Genomic DNA, 18,633 nt, shown 5'->3' with positions numbered 1-18,633 from the left:
ATTGTTAAAATTAATCTGTAGTCCTGGAATTTTGTTACTTATATGCACAGTCTTTCCATAGCATGCAGAACTCGTTGATGACTTTATTAGGCATGGGTGATGGGGGTCGAGTCCATTCAAGGTGTCAAATGGCCTCGCTGGTGGCGGTTTAGGAGTCAGGTGGAAGTTGCAGACAAGTTAAGGTGGACTCATTTTAACTAATAGAGGATGTAAAACCTCATGGTGGTGAGCAGGCTCGGCTTTGGTGGCCAGCCTCAAGGACGTTGTAATGGTAACATCAATCAGGGGCGGGCACAGTGGTTAAGCACAGGAGTGAGGATAATAGGGTCATTGGTGCCCTGAAAGTTTACTGGCTCTGCTTGAATGGCAAGCCAGTGCGTGCCGCCCCTTTATGGCTGTCTGTCCTGGTGCTGTATGTCAGACAGATGGGGATATCGCAGTACTTGTGAATCCCAATGTACTAGCACTCCACCTGACTCCTACTGTGATTATTTAATCCTGTGATTTGAATAAAAGCTGTGGCCATTTTGACAACCAAAATAATGTGTTTGTGTATTTATTTTAGTACCTAGGTTTACAGTAGTTATGGTGGTTTTAAGAAGGAGTGGGGTCCATCCCATATCCAAAAGTCAAGAAACCACCGGAGACTAGATGGAGGTGGACATGACTTGGGGATGGGTGGACCGAGAACTCCTGCAGCTTTTGTTTGTATTGCGGTGTAGATTTTAAACAAGAGTGTTGTTGCTTTAAGAGGAAGTTTAGATGTTTGTGCCTGGTGTATTACTGTGAGGAGGGTGGGGCTTATATAGGGGAGGCAACTCTGGCTCTCCCTCTCTCTCTCACAGGATGGACAGGAGGAAACATTACCCGCCCTCCCGCCCTGTTTATAATCTTTAAACTTTTTAATTATTGCTTGTATAATGATAAATTTTTCATTGTATTTTTGAATTTGTCATTGTATATCTTGTACCATGTTCAATTGTATATTGGCTATAAAGAGTTATTATTTGTGGTAACCTTCTAAGCCCAAGGGAAGGGCAATCCTTCAGCCATGGTTCCCTGGAGGTTTCCTCCACAGGGGGTTTTTCCTCTCCTGAGCGCTGTAGGATGACTCTTTGTGAGTCGGGGGTTTGCCAAGTTTAGTCCCATTAATGCTTTTGCAGGGACTTCTAGTTTTTAAGTTTACAAAAATGATTTAATTATTTATAAAAAAAAAAAAAAAAGGTGTCAAATGAGACTTGGAATATTTAACCCGTCACGGCTTTGTGGTTTAGGAGTCAGGTGGAAGTTGCAGACAAGTTAAGGTGGACTCATTTTAACTAATAGAGGATGTAAAACCTCATGGTGGTGAGCAGGCTCGGCTTTGGTGGCCAGCCTCAAGGACGTTGTAATGGTAACATCAATCAGGGGCGGGCACAGTGGTTAAGCACAGGAGTGAGGATAATAGGGTCATTGGTGCCCTGAAAGTTTACTGGCTCTGCTTGAATGGCAAGCCAGTGCGTGCCGCCCCTTTATGGCTGTCTGTCCTGGTGCTGTATGTCAGACAGATGGGGATATCGCAGTACTTGTGAATCCCAATGTACTAGCACTCCACCTGACTCCTACTGTGATTATTTAATCCTGTGATTTGAATAAAAGCTGTGGCCATTTTGACAACCAAAATAATGTGTTTGTGTATTTATTTTAGTACCTAGGTTTACAGTAGTTATGGTGGTTTTAAGAAGGAGTGGGGTCCATCCCATATCCAAAAGTCAAGGGTTAAAAGACAACTTGCGCTGATTTCAATTCAATCTGTTTTTGGAAACCGGATCAGATATTAAACTGATAAGAACAGATACTACACTACATATAGAGTGGCGGCGGAGGCAGCGACGACGACGGATGCAAGAGGCCGAGAATCGATAACCAGAAATGGTTTGCCACTTCTGACGCACCTAGGCCTAAAACTGACACCCATTGTGGAGACAGAGCAAAAAGAGTGCCGCAGGGAAGACATTTCCAGAAACTCTGGGATGCATTCTCAATGCACGTCCTGCTGTGTGTGTGTGTGTGTGTTCAAGCTGTGCACAACGCGTTTTGAATCTGCATAACTCCGCCTACTTTGACCACACCCTCCATCCCCATTGTGACTGCACATGAATGTTCCGTGCTAAGATTCCATCTACTGCAGGCAGCGCACCTGGTTGGTCAAAAGCATTAGAACACTCACACAGGTGTAGATGGACAAGACGAGCAGATTCGAGATCAGCACAGACACCAGTTTTCCTTTTTTTTCAAATACATATAACACACCACATTTAAAATTCGGTGGTCCACAAGAGGGACACAATGTTTTCCAAAAGAATTCATGTGGTCACAAATGCGGTATGTATGGCAGAACTACTCATTGGATACTTCAATTTAAATACCAAGTGCTGACAGCAGAGGCCTAATTTTGTAGATGGCACAGTATATTTGCAACACTGTAAGAACGGCCTAATACAGGCCTACATCTCAACACACCAGTTGCAGCAACCAGTAAAGACAAATTGATTGACTGATTGATTGCATATTGAATGCAATACAATGCTTGACATACATAGGTGAAAGCAAGGCCAGGCAAGGCACACAAAATGTTACAAATGGTCAAGTGAAATCAAGCAAAATGCTACATTTGGCATCTGAAATGTGCTTCGCTGACACTGAAAAGTATTCACATAAAGGGTTAAAAGACAACTTGCGCTGATTTCAATTCAATCTGTTTTTGGAAACCGGATCAGATATTAAACTGATAAGAACAGATACTACACTACATCTAGAGTGGCGGCGGAGGCAGCGACGGCAACGGATGCAAGAGGCCGAGAATCGATAACCAGAAATGGTTTGCCACTTCTGACGCACCTAGGCCTAAAACTGACACCCATTGTGGAGACAGAGCAAAAAGAGTGCCGCAGGGAAGACATTTCCAGAAACTCTGGGATGCATTCTCAATGCACGTCCTGCTGTGTGTGTGTGTTCAAGCTGTGCACAACGCGTTTTGAATCTGCATAACTCCGCCTTCTTTGACCACACCCTCCATCCCCATTGTGACTGCACATGAATGTTCCGTGCTAAGATTCCATCTACTGCAGGCAGCGCACCTGGTTGGTCAAAAGCATTAGAACACTCACACAGGTGTAGATGGACAAGACGAGCAGATTCGAGATCAGCACAGTCACCAGTTTTCCTTTTTTTTCAAATACATATAACACACCACATTTAAAATTCGGTGGTCCACAAGAGGGACACAATGCTTTCCAAAAGAATTCATGTGGTCACAAATGCGGTATGTATGGCAGAACTACTCATTGGATACTTCAATTTAAATACCAAGTGCTGACAGCAGAGGCCTAATTTTGTAGATGGCACAGTATATTTGCAACACTGTAAGAAAGGCCTAATACAGGCCTACATCTCAACACACCAGTTGCAGCAACCAGTAAAGACAAATTGATTGACTGATTGATTGCATATTGAATGCAATACAATGCTTGACATACATAGGTGAAAGCAAGGCCAGGCAAGGCACACAAAATGTTGCAAATGGTCAAGTGAAATCAAGCAAAATGCTACATTTGGCATCTGAAATGTGCTTCGCTGACACTGAAAAGTATTCACATAAAGGGTTAAAAGACAACTTGCGCTGATTTCAATTCAATCTGTTTTTGGAAACCGGATCAGATATTAAACTGATAAGAACAGATACTACACTACATCTAGAGTGGTGGCGGAGGCAGCGACGACGACGGATGCAAGAGGCCGAGAATCGATAACCAGAAATGGTTTGCCACTTCTGACGCACCTTGGCCTAAAACTGACACCCATTGTGGAGACAGAGCAAAAAGAGTGCCGCAGGGAAGACATTTCCAGAAACTCTGGGATGCATTCTCAATGCACGTCCTGCTGTGTGTGTGTGTGTGTGTTCAAGCTGTGCACAACGCGTTTTGAATCTGCATAACTCCGCCTACTTTGACCACACCCTCCATCCCCATTGTGACTGCACATGAATGTTCCGTGCTAAGATTCCATCTACTGCAGGCAGCGCACCTGGTTGGTCAAAAGCATTAGAACACTCACACAGGTGTAGATGGACAAGACGAGCAGATTCGAGATCAGCACAGACACCAGTTTTCCTTTTTTTTCAAATACATATAACACACCACATTTAAAATTCGGTGGTCCACAAGAGGGACACAATGTTTTCCAAAAGAATTCATGTGGTCACAAATGCGATATGTATGGCAGAACTACTCATTGGATACTTCAATTTAAATACCAAGTGCTGACAGCAGAGGCCTAATTTTGTAGATGGCACAGTATATTTGCAACACTGTAAGAAAGGCCTAATACAGGCCTACATCTCAACACACCAGTTGCAGCAACCAGTAAAGACAAATTGATTGACTGATTGATTGCATATTGAATGCAATACAATGCTTGACATACATAGGTGAAAGCAAGGCCAGGCAAGGCACACAAAATGTTACAAATGGTCAAGTGAAATCAAGCAAAATGCTACATTTGGCATCTGAAATGTGCTTCGCTGACACTGAAAAGTATTCACATAAAGGTTTAAAAGACAGCTTGCGCTGATTTCAATTCAATCTGTTTTTGGAAACCGGATCAGATATTAAACTGATAAGAACAGATACTACACTACATCTAGAGTGGCGGCGGAGGCAGCGACGACGACGGATGCAAGAGGCCGAGAATCGAAAACCAGAAATGGTTTGCCACTTCTGACGCACCTAGGCCTAAAACTGACACCCATAGTGGAGACAGAGCAAAAAGAGTGCCGCAGGGAAGACATTTCCAGAAACTCTGGGATGCATTCTCAATGCACGTCCTGCTGTGTGTGTGTGTGTGTGTGTGTTCAAGCTGTGCACAACGCGTTTTGAATCTGCATAACTCCGCCTACTTTGACCACACTCTCCATCCCCATTGTGACTGCACATGAATGTTCCGTGCTAAGATTCCATCTACTGCAGGCAGCGCACCTGGTTGGTCAAAAGCATTAGAACACTCACACAGGTGTAGATGGACAAGACGAGCAGATTCGAGATCAGCACAGACACCAGTTTTCCTTTTTTTTCAAATACATATAACACACCACATTTAAAATTCGGTGGTCCACAAGAGGGACACAATGTTTTCCAAAAGAATTCATGTGGTCACAAATGCGGTATGTATGGCAGAACTACTCATTGGATACTTCAATTTAAATACCAAGTGCTGACAGCAGAGGCCTAATTTTGTAGATGGCACAGTATATTTGCAACACTGTAAGAAAGGCCTAATACAGGCCTACATCTCAACACACCAGTTGCAGCAACCAGTAAAGACAAATTGATTGACTGATTGATTGCATATTGAATGCAATACAATGCTTGACATACATAGGTGAAAGCAAGGCCAGGCAAGGCACACAAAATGTTGCAAATGGTCAAGTGAAATCAAGCAAAATGCTACATTTGGCATCTGAAATGTGCTTCGCTGACACTGAAAAGTATTCACATAAAGGGTTAAAAGACAACTTGCGCTGATTTCAATTCAATCTGTTTTTGGAAACTGGATCAGATATTAAACTGATAAGAACAGATACTACACTACATCTAGAGTGGCGGCGGAGGCAGCGACGACGACGGATGCAAGAGGCCGAGAATCGAAAACCAGAAATGGTTTGCCACTTCTGACGCACCTAGGCCTAAAACTGACACCCATAGTGGAGACAGAGCAAAAAGAGTGCCGCAGGGAAGACATTTCCAGAAACTCTGGGATGCATTCTCAATACACGTCCTGCTGTGTGTGTGTGTGTGTGTGTTCAAGCTGTGCACAACGCGTTTTGAATCTGCATAACTCCGCCTACTTTGACCACACCCTCCATCCCCATTGTGACTGCACATGAATGTTCCGTGCTAAGATTCCATCTACTGCAGGCAGCGCACCTGGTTGGTCAAAAGCATTAGAACACTCACACAGGTGTAGATGGACAAGACAAGCAGATTCGAGATCAGCACAGACACCAGTTTTCCTTTTTTTTCAAATACATATAACACACCACATTTAAAATTCGGTGGTCCACAAGAGGGACACAATGTTTTCCAAAAGAATTCATGTGGTCACAAATGCGGTATGTATGGCAGAACTACTCATTGGATACTTCAATTTAAATACCAAGTGCTGACAGCAGAGGCCTAATTTTGTAGATGGCACAGTATATTTGCAACACTGTAAGAAAGGCCTAATACAGGCCTACATCTCAACACACCAGTTGCAGCAACCAGTAAAGACAAATTGATTGACTGATTGATTGCATATTGAATGCAATACAATGCTTGACATACATAGGTGAAAGCAAGGCCAGGCAAGGCACACAAAATGTTGCAAATGGTCAAGTGAAATCAAGCAAAATGCTACATTTGGCATCTGAAATGTGCTTCGCTGACACTGAAAAGTATTCACATAAAGGGTTAAAAGACAACTTGCGCTGATTTCAATTCAATCTGTTTTTGGAAACCGGATCAGATATTAAACTGATAAGAACAGATACTACACTACATCTAGAGTGGCGGCGGAGGCAGCGACGACAACGGATGCAAGAGGCCGAGAATCGATAACCAGAAATGGTTTGCCACTTCTGACGCACCTAGGCCTAAAACTGACACCCATTGTGGAAACAGAGCAAAAAGAGTGCCGCAGGGAAGACATTTCCAGAAACTCTGGGATGCATTCTCAATGCACGTCCTGCTGTATGTGTGTGTGTGTGTTCAAGCTGTGCACAACGCGTTTTGAATCTGCATAACTCTGCCTACTTTGACCACACCCTCCATCCCCATTGTGACTGCACATGAATGTTCCGTGCTAAGATTCCATCTACTGCAGGCAGCGCACCTGGTTGGTCAAAAACATTAGAACACTCACACAGGTGTAGATGGACAAGACGAGCAGATTCGAGATCAGCACAGACACCAGTTTTCCTTTTTTTTCAAATACATATAACACACCACATTTAAAATTCGGTGGTCCACAAGAGGGACACAATGTTTTCCAAAAGAATTCATGTGGTCACAAATGCGGTATGTATGGCAGAACTACTCATTGGATACTTCAATTTAAATACCAAGTGCTGACAGCAGAGGCCTAATTTTGTAGATGGCACAGTATATTTGCAACACTGTAAGAAAGGCCTAATACAGGCCTACATCTCAACACACCAGTTGCAGCAACCAGTAAAGACAAATTGATTGACTGATTGATTGCATATTGAATGCAATACAATGCTTGACATACATAGGTGAAAGCAAGGCCAGGCAAGGCACACAAAATGTTGCAAATGGTCAAGTGAAATCAAGCAAAATGCTACATTTGGCATCTGAAATGTGCTTCGCTGACACTGAAAAGTATTCACATAAAGGGTTAAAAGACAACTTGCGCTGATTTCAATTCAATCTGTTTTTGGAAACCGGATCAGATATTAAACTGATAAGAACAGATACTACACTACATCTAGAGTGGCGGCGGAGGCAGCGACGACAACGGATGCAAGAGGCCGAGAATCGATAACCAGAAATGGTTTGCCACTTCTGACGCACCTAGGCCTAAAACTGACACCCATTGTGGAGACAGAGCAAAAAGAGTGCCGCAGGGAAGACATTTCCAGAAACTCTGGGATGCATTCTCAATGCACGTCCTGCTGTGTGTGTGTGTTCAAGCTGTGCACAACGCGTTTTGAATCTGCATAACTCCGCCTTCTTTGACCACACCCTCCATCCCCATTGTGACTGCACATGAATGTTCCGTGCTAAGATTCCATCTACTGCAGGCAGCGCACCTGGTTGGTCAAAAGCATTAGAACACTCACACAGGTGTAGATGGACAAGACGAGCAGATTCGAGATCAGCACAGACACCAGTTTTCCTTTTTTTTCAAATACATATAACACACCACATTTAAAATTCGGTGGTCCACAAGAGGGACACAATGTTTTCCAAAAGAATTCATGTGGTCACAAATGCGGTATGTATGGCAGAACTACTCATTGGATACTTCAATTTAAATACCAAGTGCTGACAGCAGAGGCCTAATTTTGTAGATGGCACAGTATATTTGCAACACTGTAAGAAAGGCCTAATACAGGCCTACATCTCAACACACCAGTTGCAGCAACCAGTAAAGACAAATTGATTGACTGATTGATTGCATATTGAATGCAATACAATGCTTGACATACATAGGTGAAAGCAAGGCCAGGCAAGGCACACAAAATGTTGCAAATGGTCAAGTGAAATCAAGCAAAATGCTACATTTGGCATCTGAAATGTGCTTCGCTGACACTGAAAAGTATTCACATAAAGGGTTAAAAGACAACTTGCGCTGATTTCAATTCAATCTGTTTTTGGAAACCGGATCAGATATTAAACTGATAAGAACAGATACTACACTACATCTAGAGTGGTGGCGGAGGCAGCGACGACGACGGATGCAAGAGGCCGAGAATCGATAACCAGAAATGGTTTGCCACTTCTGACGCACCTAGGCCTAAAACTGACACCCATTGTGGAGACAGAGCAAAAAGAGTGCCGCAGGGAAGACATTTCCAGAAACTCTGGGATGCATTCTCAATGCACGTCCTGCTGTGTGTGTGTGTGTGTGTTCAAGCTGTGCACAACGCGTTTTGAATCTGCATAACTCCGCCTACTTTGACCACACCCTCCATCCCCATTGTGACTGCACATGAATGTTCCGTGCTAAGATTCCATCTACTGCAGGCAGCGCACCTGGTTGGTCAAAAGCATTAGAACACTCACACAGGTGTAGATGGACAAGACGAGCAGATTCGAGATCAGCACAGACACCAGTTTTCCTTTTTTTTCAAATACATATAACACACCACATTTAAAATTCGGTGGTCCACAAGAGGGACACAATGTTTTCCAAAAGAATTCATGTGGTCACAAATGCGATATGTATGGCAGAACTACTCATTGGATACTTCAATTTAAATACCAAGTGCTGACAGCAGAGGCCTAATTTTGTAGATGGCACAGTATATTTGCAACACTGTAAGAAAGGCCTAATACAGGCCTACATCTCAACACACCAGTTGCAGCAACCAGTAAAGACAAATTGATTGACTGATTGATTGCATATTGAATGCAATACAATGCTTGACATACATAGGTGAAAGCAAGGCCAGGCAAGGCACACAAAATGTTACAAATGGTCAAGTGAAATCAAGCAAAATGCTACATTTGGCATCTGAAATGTGCTTCGCTGACACTGAAAAGTATTCACATAAAGGTTTAAAAGACAGCTTGCGCTGATTTCAATTCAATCTGTTTTTGGAAACCGGATCAGATATTAAACTGATAAGAACAGATACTACACTACATCTAGAGTGGCGGCGGAGGCAGCGACGACAACGGATGCAAGAGGCCGAGAATCGATAACCAGAAATGGTTTGCCACTTCTGACGCACCTAGGCCTAAAACTGACACCCATTGTGGAGACAGAGCAAAAAGAGTGCCGCAGGGAAGACATTTCCAGAAACTCTGGGATGCATTCTCAATGCACGTCCTGCTGTGTGTGTGTGTGTTCAAGCTGTGCACAACGCGTTTTGAATCTGCATAACTCCGCCTACTTTGACCACACCCTCCATCCCCATTGTGACTGCACATGAATGTTCTGTGCTAAGATTCCATCTACTGCAGGCAGCGCACCTGGTTGGTCAAAAGCATTAGAACACTCACACAGGTGTAGATGGACAAGACGAGCAGATTCGAGATCAGCACAGACACCAGTTTTCCTTTTTTTTCAAATACATATAACACACCACATTTAAAATTCGGTGGTCCACAAGAGGGACACAATGTTTTCCAAAAGAATTCATGTGGTCACAAATGCGGTATGTATGGCAGAACTACTCATTGGATACTTCAATTTAAATACCAAGTGCTGACAGCAGAGGCCTAATTTTGTAGATGGCACAGTATATTTGCAACACTGTAAGAAAGGCCTAATACAGGCCTACATCTCAACACACCAGTTGCAGCAACCAGTAAAGACAAATTGATTGACTGATTGATTGCATATTGAATGCAATACAATGCTTGACATACATAGGTGAAAGCAAGGCCAGGCAAGGCACACAAAATGTTGCAAATGGTCAAGTGAAATCAAGCAAAATGCTACATTTGGCATCTGAAATGTGCTTCGCTGACACTGAAAAGTATTCACATAAAGGGTTAAAAGACAACTTGCGCTGATTTCAATTCAATCTGTTTTTGGAAACTGGATCAGATATTAAACTGATAAGAACAGATACTACACTACATCTAGAGTGGCGGCGGAGGCAGCGACGACGACGGATGCAAGAGGCCGAGAATCGAAAACCAGAAATGGTTTGCCACTTCTGACGCACCTAGGCCTAAAACTGACACCCATTGTGGAGACAGAGCAAAAAGAGTGCCGCAGGGAAGACATTTCCAGAAACTCTGGGATGCATTCTCAATGCACGTCCTGCTGTGTGTGTGTGTGTTCAAGCTGTGCACAACGCGTTTTGAATCTGCATAACTCCGCCTACTTTGACCACACCCTCCATCCCCATTGTGACTGCACATGAATGTTCTGTGCTAAGATTCCATCTACTGCAGGCAGCGCACCTGGTTGGTCAAAAGCATTAGAACACTCACACAGGTGTAGATGGACAAGACGAGCAGATTCGAGATCAGCACAGACACCAGTTTTCCTTTTTTTTCAAATACATATAACACACCACATTTAAAATTCGGTGGTCCACAAGAGGGACACAATGTTTTCCAAAAGAATTCATGTGGTCACAAATGCGGTATGTATGGCAGAACTACTCATTGGATACTTCAATTTAAATACCAAGTGCTGACAGCAGAGGCCTAATTTTGTAGATGGCACAGTATATTTGCAACACTGTAAGAAAGGCCTAATACAGGCCTACATCTCAACACACCAGTTGCAGCAACCAGTAAAGACAAATTGATTGACTGATTGATTGCATATTGAATGCAATACAATGCTTGACATACATAGGTGAAAGCAAGGCCAGGCAAGGCACACAAAATGTTGCAAATGATCAAGTGAAATCAAGCAAAATGCTACATTTGGCATCTGAAATGTGCTTCGCTGACACTGAAAAGTATTCACATAAAGGGTTAAAAGACAACTTGCGCTGATTTCAATTCAATCTGTTTCTGGAAACCGGATCAGATATTAAACTGATAAGAACAGATACTACACTACATCTAGAGTGGCGGCGGAGGCAGCGATGACGACAGATGCAAGAGGCCGAGAACCGATAACCAGAAATGGTTTGCCACTTCTGACGCACCTAGGCCTAAAACTGACACCCATTGTGGAGACAGAGCAAAAAGAGTGCCGCAGGGAAGACATTTCCAGAAACTCTGGGATGCATTCTCAATGCACGTCCTGCTGTGTGTGTGTGTTCAAGCTGTGCACAACGCGTTTTGAATCTGCATAACTCCGCCTACTTTGACCACACCCTCCATCCCCATTGTGACTGCACATGAATGTTCCGTGCTAAGATTCCATCTACTGCAGGCAGCGCACCTGGTTGGTCAAAAGCATTAGAACACTCACACAGGTGTAGATGGACAAGACGAGCAGATTCGAGATCAGCACAGTCACCAGTTTTCCTTTTTTTTTCAAATACATATAACACACCACATTTAAAATTCGGTGGTCCACAAGAGGGACACAATGTTTTCCAAAAGAATTCATGTGGTCACAAATGCGGTATGTATGGCAGAACTACTCATTGGATACTTCAATTTAAATACCAAGTGCTGACAGCAGAGGCCTAATTTTGTAGATGGCACAGTATATTTGCAACACTGTAAGAAAGGCCTAATACAGGCCTGCATCTCAACACACCAGTTGCAGCAACCAGTAAAGACAAATTGATTGACTGATTGATTGCATATTGAATGCAATACAATGCTTGACATACATAGGTGAAAGCAAGGCCAGGCAAGGCACACAAAATGTTGCAAATGGTCAAGTGAAATCAAGCAAAATGCTACATTTGGCATCTGAAATGTGCTTCGCTGACACTGAAAAGTATTCACATAAAGGGTTAAAAGACAACTTGCGCTGATTTCAATTCAATCTGTTTTTGGAAACCGGATCAGATATTAAACTGATAAGAACAGATACTACACTACATCTAGAGTGGCGGCGGAGGCAGCGATGACGACGGATGAAAGAGGCTGAGAATCGATAACCAGAAATGGTTTGCCACTTCTGACGCACCTAGGCCTAAAACTGACAGCCATTGTGGAGACAGAGCAAAAAGAGTGCCGCAGGGAAGACATTTCCAGAAACTCTGGGATGCATTCTCAATGCACGTCCTGCTGTGTGTGTGTGTGTGTGTGTTCAAGCTGTGCACAACGCGTTTTGAATCTGCATAACTCCGCCTACTTTGACCACACCCTCCATCCCCATTGTGACTGCACATGAATGTTCCGTGCTAAGATTCCATCTACTGCAGGCAGCGCACCTGGTTGGTCAAAAGCATTAGAACACTCACACAGGTGTAGATGGACAAGACGAGCAGATTCGAGATCAGCACAGACACCAGTTTTCCTTTTTTTTTCAAATACATATAACACACCACATTTAAAATTCGGTGGTCCACAAGAGGGACACAATGTTTTCCAAAAGAATTCATGTGGTCACAAATGCGGTATGTATGGCAGAACTACTCATTGGATACTTCAATTTAAATACCAAGTGCTGACAGCAGAGGCTTAATTTTGTAGATGGCATAGTATATTTGCAACACTGTAAGAAAGGCCTAATACAGGCCTACATCTCAACACACCAGTTGCAGCAACCAGTAAAGACAAATTGATTGACTGATTGATTGCATATTGAATGCAATACAATGCTTGACATACATAGGTGAAAGCAAGGCCAGGCAAGGCACACAAAATGTTGCAAATGGTCAAGTGAAATCAAGCAAAATGCTACATTTGGCATCTGAAATGTGCTTCGCTGACACTGAAAAGTATTCACATAAAGGGTTAAAAGACAACTTGCGCTGATTTCAATTCAATCTGTTTCTGGAAACCGGATCAGATATTAAACTGATAAGAACAGATACTACACTACATCTAGAGTGGCGGCGGAGGCAGCGATGACGACAGATGCAAGAGGCCGAGAACCGATAACCAGAAATGGTTTGCCACTTCTGACGCACCTAGGCCTAAAACTGACACCCATTGTGGAGACAGAGCAAAAAGAGTGCCGCAGGGAAGACATTTCCAGAAACTCTGGGATGCATTCTCAATGCACGTCCTGCTGTGTGTGTGTGTTCAAGCTGTGCACAACGCGTTTTGAATCTGCATAACTCCGCCTACTTTGACCACACCCTCCATCCCCATTGTGACTGCACATGAATGTTCCGTGCTAAGATTCCATCTACTGCAGGCAGCGCACCTGGTTGGTCAAAAGCATTAGAACACTCACACAGGTGTAGATGGACAAGACAAGCAGATTCGAGATCAGCACAGACACCAGTTTTCCTTTTTTTTTCAAATACATATAACACACCACATTTAAAATTCGGTGGTCCACAAGAGGGACACAATGTTTTCCAAAAGAATTCATGTGGTCACAAATGCGGTATGTATGGCAGAACTACTCATTGGATACTTCAATTTAAATACCAAGTGCTGACAGCAGAGGCTTAATTTTGTAGATGGCATAGTATATTTGCAACACTGTAAGAAAGGCCTAATACAGGCCTACATCTCAACACACCAGTTGCAGCAACCAGTAAAGACAAATTGATTGACTGATTGATTGCATATTGAATGCAATACAATGCTTGACATACATAGGTGAAAGCAAGGCCAGGCAAGGCACACAAAATGTTGCAAATGGTCAAGTGAAATCAAGCAAAATGCTACATTTGGCATCTGAAATGTGCTTCGCTGACACTGAAAAGTATTCACATAAAGGGTTAAAAGACAACTTGCGCTGATTTCTATTCAATCTGTTTCTGGAAACCGGATCAGATATTAAACTGATAAGAACAGATACTACACTACATCTAGAGTGGCGGCGGAGGCAGCGATGACGACGGATGCAAGAGGCCGAGAACCGATAACCAGAAACGGTTTGCCACTTCTGACGCACCTAGGCCTAAAACTGACACCCATTGTGGAGACAGAGCAAAAAGAGTGCCGCAGGGAAGACATTTCCAGAAACTCTGGGATGCATTCTCAATGCACGTCGTGCTGTGTGTGTGTGTGTGTGTGTGTGTTCAAGCTGTGCACAACGCGTTTTGAATCTGCATAACTCCGCCTACTTTGACCACACCCTCCATCCCCATTGTGACTGCACATGAATGTTCCGTGCTAAGATTCCATCTACTGCAGGCAGCGCACCTGGTTGGTCAAAAGCATTAGAACACTCACACAGGTGTAGATGGACAAGACGAGCAGATTCGAGATCAGCACAGACACCAGTTTTCCTTTTTTTTCAAATACATATAACACACCACATTTAAAATTCGGTGGTCCACAAGAGGGACACAATGTTTTCCAAAAGAATTCATGTGGTCACAAATGCGGTATGTATGGCAGAACTACTCATTGGATACTTCAATTTAAATACCAAGTGCTGACAGCAGAGGCCTTATTTTGTAGATGGCACAGTATATTTGCAACACTGTAAGAAAGGCCTAATACAGGCCTACATCTCAACACACCAGTTGCAGCAACCAGTAAAGACAAATTGATTGACTGATTGATTGCATATTGAATGCAATACAATGCTTGACATACATAGGTGAAAGCAAGGCCAGGCAAGGCACACAAAATGTTGCAAATGGTCAAGTGAAATCAAGCAAAATGCTACATTTGGCATCTGAAATGTGCTTCGCTGACACTGAAAAGTATTCACATAAAGGGTTAAAAGACAACTTGCGCTGATTTCAATTCAATCTGTTTTTGGAAACCGGATCAGATATTAAACTGATAAGAACAGATACTACACTACATCTAGATTGGCGGCGGAGGCAGCGACGACGACGGATGAAAGAGGCCGAGAATCGATAACCAGAAATGGTTTGCCACTTCTGACGCACCTAGGCCTAAAACTGACACCCATTGTGGAGACAGAGCAAAAAGAGTGCCGCAGGGAAGACATTTCCAGAAACTCTGGGATGCATTCTCAATGCACGTCCTGCTGTGTGTGTGTGTGTGTGTGTGTTCAAGCTGTGCACAACGCGTTTTGAATCTGCATAACTCCGCCTACTTTGACCACACCCTCCATCCCCATTGTGACTGCACATGAATGTTCCGTGCTAAGATTCCATCTACTGCAGGCAGCGCACCTGGTTGGTCTAAAGCATTAGAACACTCACACAGGTGTAGATGGACAAGACAAGCAGATTCAAGATCAGCACAGACACCATTTTTACTTTTTTTTTTTTTTAAATGCATATAATACACCGCATTGAAAAGTCGGTGGTCCACAAGAGGGACACAATGTTTCACAAAAGAATTCATGCGGTCACAAATGCGGTATGTATGGCAGAACTACTCATTGGATACTTCAATTTAAATACCAAGTGCTGACAGCAGAGGCCTAATTTTGTAGATGGCACAGTATATTTGCAACACTGTAAGAAAGGCCTAATACAGGACTACATCTCAACACACCAGTTGCAGCAACCAGTAAAGACAAATTGATTGATTGATTGATTGCATATTGAATGCAATACAATGCTTGACATACATAGGTGAAAGCAAGGCCAGGCAAGGCACACAAAATGTTGCAAATGGTCAAGTGAAATCAAGCAAAATGCTACATTTGGCATCTGAATTGTGCTTCGCTGACACTGAAAAGTATTCACATAAAGGGTTAAAAGACAACTTGCGCTGATTTCAATTCAATCTGTTTCTGGAAACCGGATCAGATATTAAACTGATAAGAACAGATACTACACTACATCTAGAGTGGCGGCGGAGGCAGCGATGACGACGGATGCAAGAGGCCGAGAACCGATAACCAGAAATGGTTTGCCACTTCTGACGCACCTAGGCCTAAAACTGACACCCATTGTGGAGACAGAGCAAAAAGAGTGCCGCAGGGAAGACATTTCCAGAAACTCTGGGATGCATTCTCAATGCACGTTCTGCTGTGTGTGTGTGTGTTCAAGCTGTGCACAACGCGTTTTGAATCTGCATAACTCCGCCTACTTTGACCACACCCTCCATACCCATTGTGACTGCACATGAATGTTCCGTGCTAAGATTCCATCTACTGCAGGCAGCGCACCTGGTTGGTCTAAAGCATTAGAACACTCACACAGGTGTAGATGGACAAGACAAGCAGATTCAAGATCAGCACAGACACCATTTTTACTTTTTTTTTTTTTTAAATGCATATAATACACCGCATTGAAAAGTCGGTGGTCCACAAGAGGGACACAATGTTTCACAAAAGAATTCATGCGGTCACAAATGCGGTATGTATGGCAGAACTACTCATTGGATACTTCAATTTAAATACCAAGTGCTGACAGCAGAGGCCTAATTTTGTAGATGGCACAGTATATTTGCAACACTGTAAGAAAGGCCTAATACAGGACTACATCTCAACACACCAGTTGCAGCAACCAGTAAAGACAAATTGATTGATTGATTGATTGCATATTGAATGCAATACAATGCTTGACATACATAGGTGAAAGCAAGGCCAGGCAAGGCACACAAAATGTTGCAAATGGTCAAGTGAAATCAAGCAAAATGCTACATTTGGCATCTGAATTGTGCTTCGCTGACACTGAAAAGTATTCACATAAAGGGTTAAAAGACAACTTGCGCTGATTTCAATTCAATCTGTTTCTGGAAACCGGATCAGATATTAAACTGATAAGAACAGATACTACACTACATCTAGAGTGGCGGCGGAGGCAGCGATGACGACGGATGCAAGAGGCCGAGAACCGATAACCAGAAATGGTTTGCCACTTCTGACGCACCTAGGCCTAAAACTGACACCCATTGTGGAGACAGAGCAAAAAGAGTGCCGCAGGGAAGACATTTCCAGAAACTCTGGGATGCATTCTCAATGCACGTTCTGCTGTGTGTGTGTGTGTTCAAGCTGTGCACAACGCGTTTTGAATCTGCATAACTCCGCCTACTTTGACCACACCCTCCATACCCATTGTGACTGCACATGAATGTTCCGTGCTAAGATTCCATCTACTGCAGGCAGCGCACCTGGTTGGTCAAAAGCATTAGAACACTCACACAGGTGTAGATGGACAAGACAAGCAGATTCAAGATCAGCACAGACACCATTTTTACTTTTTTTTTTTTTTAAATACATATAATACACCGCATTGAAAAGTCGGTGGTCCACAAGAGGGAGACAATGTTTCACAAAAGAATTCATGCGGTCACAAATGCGGTATGTATGGCAGAACTACTCATTGGATACTTCAATTGAAAGGCCGCCAAGTACTGACAGCAGAGGCCTAATTTTGTAGATGGCACAGTATATTTGCAACACTGTAAGAAAGGCCTAATACAGGCCTACATCTCAACACACCTGTTGCAGCAACCAGTAAAGACAAATTGATTGAATGATTGATTGCATATTGAATGCAATGCAATGTTTGACATACATAGGTATGCTGCAACAGGTGTGTTAAGATGTAGGCCTGTATTAGGCCTATTATTAGGTAATAATATATTAATATATAATATAAAAATATATATAAAAATAATATATAACTATATTAGGCAAATATACTGTGCCATCTACAAAATTAGGCCCCTGCTGTCAGTACTTGGCGGCGTTTCAATTGAAGTATCCAATGAGAAGTTCTGCCATACATACCACATTTGTGACCGCATGAATTCTTTTGGAAAGCATTGTTTCCCTCTTGTGGACCACCGACTTTTCAATGCGGTGTATTGTATGCATTTAAAAAAAATAAATAAATAAAAATGGTGTCTGTGCTGATCTTGAATCTGCTCGTCTTGTCCATCTGCACCTGAGTGAGTGTTCTAATGCTTTTGGCCAACCAGGTGCGCTGCCTGCAGTAGATGGAATCTTAGCACGGAACATTCATGTGCAGTCACAATGGGGATGGAGGGTGTGGTCAAAGTAGGCGGAGTTATGCAGATTCAAAATGCGTTGTGCACAGCTTAAACACACACACACACACACACACACACAGCAGGACGTGCATTGAGAATGCATCCCAGAGTTTCTGGAAATGTCTTCCCGTTATTGACCCTTTATTGCAGTATCCCCGGGAACAGTGCACTCCTTCTCTGATCCGGTTTCTAAAAACAGATTGAATTGAAATCAGCGCAAGTTGTCTTTTAACTCTTTATGTTAATTAATTTCAGGGTCAAAGAAGCACATTTCTCAGGCCAAATGTAGCATTTTGCTCGATTTCTCTTGACCAGGTGCAACATTTTGTGTGCCTTGCCTGGCCTTGCTTTCACCTATGTATGTCAAACATTGCATTGCATTCAATATGCAACAAAATCATATGAAAAACCTCAATACTAAAATCACTTTTTATTAGTTAAA

General features: G+C 43.0%; 11 pseudogenes; all 11 read right to left on the bottom strand.

Annotated features, from left to right (window-relative positions):
* Positions 1–2,619: 2,619 nt before the first annotated feature.
* Positions 2,620–2,849, bottom strand: LOC143797425 (U2 spliceosomal RNA; annotated as a pseudogene).
* Positions 2,850–3,559: 710 nt separating this feature from the next.
* On the bottom strand, positions 3,560–3,789 carry LOC143797430 (U2 spliceosomal RNA; annotated as a pseudogene).
* Positions 3,790–6,403: 2,614 nt separating this feature from the next.
* LOC143797428 (U2 spliceosomal RNA) lies at positions 6,404–6,633 on the bottom strand (annotated as a pseudogene).
* A 716-nt stretch (positions 6,634–7,349) lies between these two features.
* LOC143797427 (U2 spliceosomal RNA) lies at positions 7,350–7,579 on the bottom strand (annotated as a pseudogene).
* A 710-nt stretch (positions 7,580–8,289) lies between these two features.
* LOC143797429 (U2 spliceosomal RNA) lies at positions 8,290–8,519 on the bottom strand (annotated as a pseudogene).
* Positions 8,520–9,235: 716 nt separating this feature from the next.
* LOC143797422 (U2 spliceosomal RNA) lies at positions 9,236–9,465 on the bottom strand (annotated as a pseudogene).
* A 1,733-nt stretch (positions 9,466–11,198) lies between these two features.
* Positions 11,199–11,349, bottom strand: LOC143797420 (U2 spliceosomal RNA; annotated as a pseudogene).
* Positions 11,350–13,088: 1,739 nt separating this feature from the next.
* On the bottom strand, positions 13,089–13,239 carry LOC143797419 (U2 spliceosomal RNA; annotated as a pseudogene).
* Positions 13,240–14,029: 790 nt separating this feature from the next.
* LOC143797423 (U2 spliceosomal RNA) lies at positions 14,030–14,180 on the bottom strand (annotated as a pseudogene).
* A 1,756-nt stretch (positions 14,181–15,936) lies between these two features.
* On the bottom strand, positions 15,937–16,087 carry LOC143797418 (U2 spliceosomal RNA; annotated as a pseudogene).
* Positions 16,088–16,883: 796 nt separating this feature from the next.
* LOC143797417 (U2 spliceosomal RNA) lies at positions 16,884–17,034 on the bottom strand (annotated as a pseudogene).
* Positions 17,035–18,633: the final 1,599 nt, after the last annotated feature.

Source organism: Ranitomeya variabilis, chromosome 1 (assembly GCF_051348905.1).
Source record: "Ranitomeya variabilis isolate aRanVar5 chromosome 1, aRanVar5.hap1, whole genome shotgun sequence".
NCBI lineage: Eukaryota > Metazoa > Chordata > Amphibia > Anura > Dendrobatidae > Ranitomeya > Ranitomeya variabilis.
The sequence above is the reverse complement of the archived record's forward strand: the minus strand, read 5'-3'. Positions and strand labels throughout refer to the sequence as shown.